The following is a 10,934-nucleotide window of genomic DNA, read 5'->3' as shown; positions in this document are numbered from 1 at the left end:
GAACTCACTTCTGACTCAGTGGACTGCACAACATAGCATCCGACAGGTTCCACCCAAGATATGTCCAGGTAGCTCTCCGACCTGACAGCCAGCAGATCAAGAACTCTAGTAGTGGCACATCAGGCACCATTTTGTACACTGTGACAAAGGCTTTAAGACTGAAGGGACAATAGTGAACTGCCCATGTGCTGAGCTGGAAGTGAACACACAAAGATCAGTGCATTGCATTGGTTCCACATCAAAAATAATAACAACTTTGGCAACATAAGGGTCAAAATTGGTCCATTTGGCCCACATACTTATTGACCAACAGGTTCCACAATGATCAGTAGCACCAACAACCTAGCTATATAGGACACCTGGTGTCTCCATAATCCTGGGAACTGCTCTCAGTGTAAGTAAAAGAGAGGTTGTACAGATGACGCTGCAGCCTCAGCATGGTATCACAGGAGGTGGAGAGTGGTGAGCCAGGAGCTGGGGCTATGCAGACCATGGTGGATGTCTAACATAAGAACCCAGACTTGAAACTGCTGTAGGGATTGGCACAAGCGCAAGTGCCTGCAAACAAAGAGCCATGTACCAACCACAATAACTAAAATAAAATTCTAGACCTGTGGCTGACAGAGCTTAGAAATCTGCCCCAAGGAAAACAATCTGCTAACCAGAAGTACAATGATCAAGAGCAAAAGAGGAGACAGAAGTACAATGAATATTACTGAAGACTTCCTTGCAAAGGAGCAAAAACCGTTTGCCAACCTCAGAGTTCACTGAGCAAGACATCGAGAAGATGGGGGATACAGAATTCAAAACATTTGTTGTAAAGCTTCGTATCAACGAGAAGCATGTAATGAAGGAGCTCGAGGAATTTAAGGAGTATGTCACACAGGAAATGAAACAAATGAAATTGATGTATCAGATAGTAAGAATATAGTGGAGCACATTAAAAGTATAGTGGAGAGTCTCCAAAACAGAATGAATGAAGCACGAGAAAGAATTTCAGAATTGGAAGATATTTCCTGTAACCAGGGGGAAACAAGCAAAAAGCTGGAAATAGAGCTAGGTCAAGCTAAAAAAGTATTCAAGAATAGAAGGACACTACTAAAACCCAAAAGGTGCAGAAAGAGAAGCTGGGTTTAAAAATGTATTTAATGAAATAAAAAAGGAAAATTTCCCTAATCTGGAGAAAGAATTGGGAAACAACAGGCAGGAAGGGCACAGAACTCCAACAGGGTTGATCAAAAATGATCATCACCATGACACATCAAAATCATCCTCTCTTCAATCAAGCATAAGGAAAAGATCCTTGGACTTGGTGTGTTAGCCTAGTGGTTAAAGTCCTAGCCTTGCACACGCCAGACCAGTGTAGTCAGAAAAGATGCATAATGTGATTTGGATTTTTCTTTTAATTTGCTGAGATTTGTGGCCTAACATGTGTTCTGCTCTGGGCAGCATTCTGTGTGGTAGCTAAAAGAATGTGCGTTTCTTAGCTGTTAGATGAAATTTTCTACAGGTCTAAGTTCATTTGATATGAAGCATAGTTTAACTAGAGCTTTTTTGTTGATCTTTCCATGGGTGAATATTGAGTTTTGAAATCCTGTTATTGAATCACAGTCCATCTCTCCTTTTAAATAAAGTAATGATTGCTTTATGAAATTGAGTGCTCTGGTATTAGGTATATATAAACTCAAGGATCATGATACCTTCTTAATGAATTGACCCCTTGGTCTTTATATGGTGACCTTCTTTGTCTATTTTAAAAATTTTTTATAAAAGGGAAAACTTTAAAATTTCTATTTTTTCACTAATTGGGATATTTCATTCACCCTATTTTCAAATCCTTATATTATTTCTTCTGCGTGATGTAGTCCATATTTGAGACTTTCAATTGCTATTTTTTCTTTAACTTACTGAGTCCTTCACTTCCAAGAGTTCCACAAGACCTCAGTCTCTGTTAATGTTCTTGTTCATATCATACATTCTTTTCCTAGCTTTTTAAAATTATCAGTCTGATATTCTTTTGAATTTCACAGTTTCCTTTAAGTTATTCATTTGAATTCTTGGTCAGGAATTTCATCAGTCTCCTTTTTCTCAAAATCTGTTGCCAGAGAGTTACTGAGTTCCTTCAGAAGCTTTGTGTTACCTTGCTTCTTTATGTTTTGTGTTCCCTGCATTGAGATGAATCAATTGTCTCAACCACTTATAATGTGGCCTTTGTAGTAAATAGCTTTCTCATAAAGATGTCTTAGTGCTTTGGTTTTGTAAGCTGTGTGGATTTCAGTTCTGATTTGGTTCTTCTGTATAGTCTCCATTTATGCTGCTCAATGCGTTGAGAGTTTGGGTTGCATTCTTTGGAGTGGTAGGGTCAAGGAGCCTTTCAGACTCTGGGAGTCACCCTGAGGAAGGAGCTCCTCAGTAAAGGAGGTCCTATTGTAGTCAGGGCTAAGTCTGGGCTGGCCACAGCTATGGTTGCAGCACAGAACACATGGTCTTATGCTGAGCAGCAATTCCGGATTCTCCCAGGCTGGCTGTGGCTGTGAGGAGCATGAAACCTGGATCACAATCTCTAGGGCAACAGTATTTATGGATTGTATTTAAGTAGAGACTATATGTACTCAAATTCAGTGGCACTCTGAGAGCTCAGGTTGATGCCAACTGACAGTAGGCTCCCATACCAAACACAACACTATGTAGTGATCTAGCATTGGCCATAGCTGGAACTTGAAATTACAAGGTAAGAAGATGACAGTGTGGGGAAGATTAATGCTTAATAGCAAGATTAAAAAGTGGTATGTATGTCCGTCACAAAGTAACAATTTAGGTCCCAAACGGCTGTCTCTTTGTTCTAGTATATAGTCCTCCTGAACATAGATCTAGTTCAAAAACCATAAGACTAGGCCTTTAAACTTAGGGTAAAGATCTTTTTATTCCAATACATGCCCTTGACCTGGATAGCATATTTCTCATACAAATCCCAAGGTCTATGATTGAAGGCTTCCTTTAATGTTTTTACTGGTCAAGGCTCAATCCCAATAAAAAGCCTAAGGAGAATTTTGTCAAATAATTCAAGAATTTCAAAAAATGAGAATCTCAATGGAAACTACTACTAATGGTTTTATTTTTGAGCTCACAAATAACAATTTAATTGAGCAAAACTATTTTTGTTTCATAATAGTGTGTAATAAGAATTCACCCAACCCAATGGCAAAGAAGGTTCTCTGTATATAGATGAAAAACCTTGGTAATACACATCAAAATGTCTTCTTTATGACTGTGGGTAGTAGGGGATATCTCTTGAAAAAAAAAATGGCAATTTTCCACTTCTATTCTTTTGATGAGTCATATGGATGTATAATGTAGATGATGTATATCACATACACACATTGATTTTTTAAACCTGGATTGCAAAAACACACATCACACATTTTGTTTTTACGATAAACACAAGGCCATTATTCCCTCCATAGTGAAAAGAATGCTTGTTATTTGTGATGAAGCTGAAAGCAAACATGAAGGACTGAATTGTTAGCATTCAGTGAAAATTGGTTGCTTCTCCAGACTGACATAAAGAACTTTTCCTTCAGTCAGTTAGAAAGTAACCTGAGACCGCAAAATACACAAGCTATTCTCAAGTTGAATAGCAGAGGTTGAAAGTTGAGTTTGCACACTGCTTGTATGCCATCTATTTTCACAGCACCTGGAATACATTCAGTAAGTAGAAAAAATACCTTTGTCTCAGTGACAAGTGAAACAGAGTAAGTCATGCACGGAAATAAAAGATGGACTCTGCCAGAGTGACTTCTGAAGAGAGGCTTTAGAACTGGGGTTTTCAACATGTTTATTCTCACACTGCCCAAACTCTGCAGAAAACTACTTGCTGTCTGTGTCACTCCTTAACACAGGAGTCAACAACAGGTCCTGAAATACCCTGCTTCTGGAAAAGATGGAAATGTAGCAGCATCACTCCTTGTGCTTCCACAGAGAGAGGAAAGATAATAGGTCATCTGCATGGGACTGGGAGATGACACAAAAAGCTACACACCCACCACAGGAAGAGCTTGCCTATTGCTTATTGCTGACAAAAGAAAAAGTAACCAAGAGGTGGATAATGATCCAGGAAGGACAAAGCATTTTAAGTTTCACAGCAAGGACAAGCTCTTCTTTTATCAGCCTTGGGAATTTGAGCCATGGGAACCTCACTTGGAGCCTTGGTTTCCCTCTCCTGTCTATGAATATAATGCAGTATTCTAAGAAGTATTGATAACATTGGAGTGATGAATACTTTCAGGGACATACACACATACAAATAACAGAGGCAAAAGGAAGAATTGAGACCATTTCACTGTTAGCTGGACTGCTGCCTTCTCTTTGTAGTAATCTGGACCACATGATGTTGGTTAAGCTCAGTATGTTTTCTTCATTTGCTAGAAGTACACTGTTCTTTCAGCCAATCCCTGGGGACCAGCACATTTATGGTTTCCAAATAAAATAAGAAGGGAAAAAAACTGGAGAAATGGCCTTCCAACTTCCCAAATCTAGGCAAAAGACAAGCCTGCCTTCTGAGGCCGGGTACAAAAGCTCAGAGAGGCAAGATTCCTCTCACACACATAGTTTTCCATTATGGTTGCACAGATTGTCAGTGCCTGTGATGCATGTAGGAAGAAATGTGGAGACAGGAAAATAGCATACAGCAGGGGCATTTTGGGGCTGTTTTTTGCTGTTGTTTGAAGGCAGTGGAGAGAGTTTCTGATAATAAATCACTGCAACAAACCTCCACACTAGAAACATACCTCAAAATATCCTTGAGTCTCCTACATTAAGAATATCAACTCAGTCATGGTGGTGAGTCTCTAAAAGTGCTGGATTACTAATACTGTTGAACAAACCAGAATGGCTGGTTGTTTAAAGGCCAGTGCCCTACTGACACTGGTGCTAACACTGACATGTAGGATTAGAATGCTAGCGTTTGAGGAGCTGTGTATGGGTCTTGCCAATGTGAACCAGAAGAGAGGCTATTGTGCTGTATGGAGAAACACCATCCATAGAACACAGTAAGCTATTAGTTCACAGTATATTTTACTTAGAGGGACAGTTGCAATGTCCTATTCAAATTTATGGGCAGTCACATATGGTATACTACATCACTGGTTTCTGCCGTTCTTCTGACTCTCTGCTAGACCAAATTTACTGATGAAATTAGACCCATTCTACTGATTGAACAATACAGAAATGTAAATGTACTACTTTATGTACATACAATGTGACTAACAGACTATGGAATAAAGTATCTTATAAAGCAAAGTAGGGTTTGATTTCATATTTTTAAACATTTATTTTGTTTTTATTTGGAAAAAAAATGACAGAGAGATTAGATACAGAGAGAGGGCTCATCCATATTCTGAATCACTCCTCAAATGACCATTGTGGTCAATCGTGGTCAGAGCTGAGCTGGCCTGAAACTGGGAGATGGGTGGTCATTCCAGTTACCCAAGTGAATGCAGGGTCCCAAGGCCTTGGGTCATCTTCTACTGTTTCCCCAGGCCATCAGCAAGGAGCTGGATCAGAAGTAAACTAGCTAGGACATGAACTTGTGCCCAAGAGTAGGCTGAATCTACTATGCCACGGCTCCAACCCCTTGCTTGACTTCAATTTGTAAAGCACACAAAATTCATAGCTAACTGTATTTGAACAGCTTAAAATATATAAACACGACATGTTCGGTAACCACTTTATTATCTAAAAGAAATGTGTTACAGATAAATTATTTTTAAAATTCACTTTTTTAAAGTAGGTTACAGTTAAAGAGACAAAGGAAGGAACAAACAGGATGCTCCATCTGCTGATTCACTCTCTAGACAGCAAAAATACCTAGAGTTGGGCCAAGTTAAAGCTAGTACATAAGGGATTCATGTGGGACCAAGCTTTTGGGCCATCTTCCTCTGCTATTTTCAGGCCACTTGTAGGGAGCTAGACTGGAAGTAGAGTAGTGACCATATGGGGGCCAGCATTGCGTGCAGCGGCTTTATCTTCCATGCTATCACAACAGCCCTTAAATAAATCATTTTAAAATCACTTAATTCATCTTGTTTCCTCCTTAAAGCTTAATTTCAATTCTTAATGAATCTTGTTAAGTTTGGCATCTCTTTTGAGTGGCTAAATAGCATTCCTTAATAGGGATGACTACGATCCACTAAAACTTTTGTTGATAAATATTTAACTTGCTTATAATTTTCTCATTAATGTGAACTATGTCACAATGTATGATTTTTCATGGTATCCATGCTGGATTGGCTGCAGGACCCTCCAAGAACACACAATCTGTAAATAACCACTTATATAAAATATGTAATATTTGCATGTGATCAATGTACGACCTCTTATAAACTTTCAATCATTTTGAGATTATTTTATTATATAGTGCAGTATCAATGCCATGAAAATTGTTGCTACATTGTATAGTTTAGGGAATAATGAAAAGTCAAAAGTCAACATATTAAGTACAGACTATTCAAATATTTTCTGAAAAGTATGTACAGAAGTATGACTACACACTTACACACTTTTCATGCACACATGCAGATATTTCTTTGCAATCTCATACCCTCTCAGTGTATTGGCCATTCTTCCATTATGTTACATCTCTACTTTTGTCTGATATTAACATATCCACTCCAAACATTTTTTCTCATTGGTGTTTGCTTGATATGTATCTCCAATCCACTTACTACAAATTATGTTCATTTGCATCATTTTATGAGTAATTTATTTTATATACAATATTGTGTTCAAACTGTATTCTTGTTTCCAAGAGACAATTGAGTCAGCACTTCAGAAGTATGTCAACCTCTGTGTTTTTTTTTTTTAAGATTTATTTTAGGGCCCGGCGGCGTGGTCTAGCGGCTAGAGTCCTCGCCTTGAACGCCCCGGGATCCCATGTGGGTGCCGGTTCTAATCCCGGCAGCTCCACTTCCCATCCAGCTCCCTGCTTGTGGCCTGGGAAAGCAGTCGAGGATGACCCAAAGCATTGGGACCCTGCACCCACGTGGGAGACCTGGAAGAGGTTCCTGGTTCCTGGCTTCAGATTGGCGCAGCACCGGCCCGTTGCGGCTCACTTGGGGAGTGAAACATCGCACGGAAGATCTTCCTCTCTGTCTCTCCTCCTCTCTGTATATCTGACTTTGTAATAAAATAAACAAATCTTTTAAAAAAAAAAGATTTATTTTATTTTTATTTGGAAGTCGGATATACAAAAGGAGGAGAGACAAAGAAGATCTTCCATCCGTTGATTCACTCCCCAAATGACCGCAACATCTGGATTTGAGCCAATCTGCAGCCAGGATCCCGGAGCTGCTTCTGGGTCTCCCACAAGGGTGCAGGGTCTTAAGGTTTTGGGCCATCTTACAGTGCTTTCGCAGCACACAGGCAGGGAGCTAGGTGGGAAGCAAGGCTTCCAACATTAGAACCAGTACCCACATGGGATCTAGCATGTTCAAGGAAAGGACTTTAGGCACTATGCTACCACACTGGGCTCCAAACTCTGTCTTTTAACTTCTACTTTTGAATCATTTATATCTAATACAATTAATGTTGTCTTCATACATAGGTTAATCATTTTATGAGTTTATAGATTTTTTCTCTCTTCTCCCATTGGTCATTTTATGATTTCATATTTTTCGTAACAATTTCGTATACTTCTGATTCTCCTTTCCTACCTTATTTTGGGATGATTAAATAATTTCCTTATTTGTTTTACTATTGTGTTTTATATTTCCTTAAAGAGCTGTGGGAGAATAAATATTTGTGTCCCCTCTCCTTGCCCTTTTCATAGATTTCACACTTTGAAAACCTACCCTTCCAAATCTGACAGTATTAGGTTGTAGGATGTATGAGTAAAAATTAGGATGAGATATGGTCATAAAGATGGAACCCTTTAGCTTGAATTAAGCTCCTTAAAAGAGTCATAGGAGAGGGCCCGGCGGCGTGGTCTAGCGGCTAGAGTCCTCGCCTTGAACGTCCCGGGATCCCATGTGGACGCCAGTTCTAATCCTGGCAACTCCACTTCCCGTCCAGCTCCCTGCTTGTGGCCTGGGAAAGCAGTCGAGGATGACCCAATGCCTTGGGACCCTGCACCCGCGTGGGAGACCTGGAAGAGGTTCCTGGTTCCTGGCTTCGGATCAGCACAGCAGTGGCCAATGTGGTCACTTGGGGAGTGAATCATCGGACTGAAGATCTTCCTCTCTGTCTCTCCTCCTCTCTGTATATCTGACTTTGTAATAATAAAAAAAGAGTCATAGGAGAGTGTGCTTCTTCTTTCCACTCTCTACACGTGAGGATCTCATGAGAAAGTGACAGTCTGCCAGCTAGCAGAGGGCCCTCACCAAGACTCAACAACACAGGTACACTGATTTCTGGCTGCAGGTTGCCAGACCTCTCAGAAACAAATTTATGTTATTTATAAGCAACTTCATTTTTGGCATGTTATTGCAGCTGCCTGGACTAAGACAATACTGCTTCTCTACAAGACTTCTCTAAAGTAGCTTCTACTTCATGATCAACTGAGAATTAACATTTCACTAACAGAATATAGAAATCCTACCACAAGAAAGGTCCCACCCCACTTTATGCTAAGTTGTAGCCTAGATTTTTTTCTACATATATTGAAAATATAATCCCCAAATATTTAAATAATTTTAGGCACATTGTCTTTCTTTATAGTATGTCAATGTCCTAAAGCATTCATCTATAATTTTATTGGCATTGCAATGAAGTTGTAGAAATTTTGGAGATAACTGGCTTCATTGAATAAAATTCCTGAAACACAGGAGATCCTTAGCAAATATTTCCTGAGTGAATGGAGAGTTTATATTACTGAGGATTTCCATAGAGAAACATAGTATACATTTTCAAACAGCTATCTCTTCTATGCTTTCTTTTAAAAAATGTTTAGTTAGCACAGGCTTTCTATCTAACATTAAAATGCCATTAAGGTATTTGTATCCAATATTAGTATATCTAGGTTCCATCCTTAGCTCTAGATTTTGACTTCAGCTTTCTGTTGATGAAGATCCTGTAACGACAGTTCAAGTCATTTGCTTCTTGCAACCCACATGGGAAGCTGGGATTGAGTTCCTTGATCTGGCTTCAGCCTAACACCATCCCAAATACTGCAGGACAGGAAACCCCATAGGGAATATACCTAAAGTGATCCATGGCACAGCATAATCAAATTCTCTTCAGTTGAATACAAAGAAAAGATATTTAAATATGCACATGACAAATGTTAATTAACTTATAGAGGAACTGTAATCAGACTCACAGCTGGCCTATTAGAGGAAAGCTTACAGGTCAGTAGAAGAGAATGGAGTTATATATTCCAGATTCTAAAAGAAAAAAATTGTCAGCCCAGAACAACATACCTAGCAAAACTTTCCTTTCTCTTTAAAAAGGAAATGAAATAATTCCAAAGCAAAATAATGAAAAACTTTATCTGTACTAGGCCTGGACTATAATGTTGCTTAAAGATGTGCTGCAAGCAGAACAAAAGAGCACCTACCAAATCCAAGGCAAACATGGAGATTATTTCAATAAAATCACAAAAGGACCTAAATTGAGTATTGAGAAATCAATGCTAAAATGACAGAACCAAATCACTGAATGTCCATAATAACTTTGAATGCAAACGGCTTAAACTCATTAATCAAAAGATATTGATTAGTAGACTAGATTGAAAAACAAGGCCCATTACATGTTGGGGCTTGGAGACACATCTCACCAACAAAGATACACAGAAACTGAAAAGGAAGAAAAGGAAATTACAGGCTAATGGAAAGGAAAACAAGCTTGCATAGCCATTCTAATAACAGAAATTATATATTTCAACATGAAAAGCACGAAAAGGGATCAAAACAATACCACAAAATGATCAAGGAATCCATTAAGCTAAAATAAATAATGACAATAAGTGTATATGCATAGAAGGCCAACACACTTAGATATGGTATTTTTAAAAAGGCATTGATGGCGAATCAAGATGGCAGAATAGGGTAAGGACACGTTTACATGGACGGAGAAACATTTAATCAGGATGAAGCAAGGAGGACATATTTCAGGAAATAGGAAAGGACAGAACAACAGCAGAGGGGTACCTGGAGACTGACAGACACAGGAAAGCAGTAGACACAACAGTGTGGTGTTGCAGTGACTGATACTCCAGCGGCATTCAGCTAACAGAGATCTGAACTCCACCAGCTGCCGAAACTCTACCAGCAACCAGGTGGGAAGGGACTTTCACTGGGAGCTTGGGATGTGAACACAAAGAACTCTCCATCCAGCTGGTCCATTTGATTTGACCAGGAGCAGAGACAGAGCAACAGATCCCAGATGGAAAGTGCGAGAACAGGGTGGATTTCACAGCCCAGTCAGCCTCCTAGAGCCGAATTGGGTGCCATTTTGTGTAAGAAGGCAAAGGCAAAGGAAAGGACTGAGCATACGCTGAGCTGGCAGTGAATTCATTTCTGACTCAGTGAACTGCAGCCACGTGGCATTCTACAGGCTCCACCCAAGACAGGTCTGGGTAGCCCTCAGACCTGATGGCCAGCAGATCAAGATTTCTAGTAGTGGTACGCCAGGCAACATTTTGGACACTGTGGCAATAGCTTTAGGACTGCAGGGGACAACAGTGAACTGCGCATGTGCTGAGCTCATGAGAGCTCAGCGAATTGATTCAGCGAATTGCAGTGGTCCCACAGGAAAATAATAGTGACTGTGGCATCATACAGGTCAAAATAGGTCCTTTTGGCACCCAGACCTAATGTCCAACAGGTTCCAACAAGATCAGTGCCACCAAAAACCTAACTATATAGGACACCTGGTGTCTATCTAATCCTGGGATCTGCTTCAACTGGAAGTGGGAGAAAGGTTGCAGAGACAATGTGCAG

At 39.7% G+C, this 10,934-nt stretch overlaps 1 pseudogene; it reads left to right on the top strand.

Annotated features, from left to right (window-relative positions):
- Positions 1-787: 787 nt before the first annotated feature.
- LOC131481268 (small ubiquitin-related modifier 3-like) overlaps positions 788-10,934 on the top strand; it is a 29,120-nt pseudogene continuing 18,973 nt past the window's right edge.

Source organism: Ochotona princeps, chromosome 1, assembly GCF_030435755.1.
Source record: "Ochotona princeps isolate mOchPri1 chromosome 1, mOchPri1.hap1, whole genome shotgun sequence".
Classification (NCBI taxonomy): domain Eukaryota; kingdom Metazoa; phylum Chordata; class Mammalia; order Lagomorpha; family Ochotonidae; genus Ochotona; species Ochotona princeps.
The sequence above is the reverse complement of the archived record's forward strand: the minus strand, read 5'-3'. Positions and strand labels throughout refer to the sequence as shown.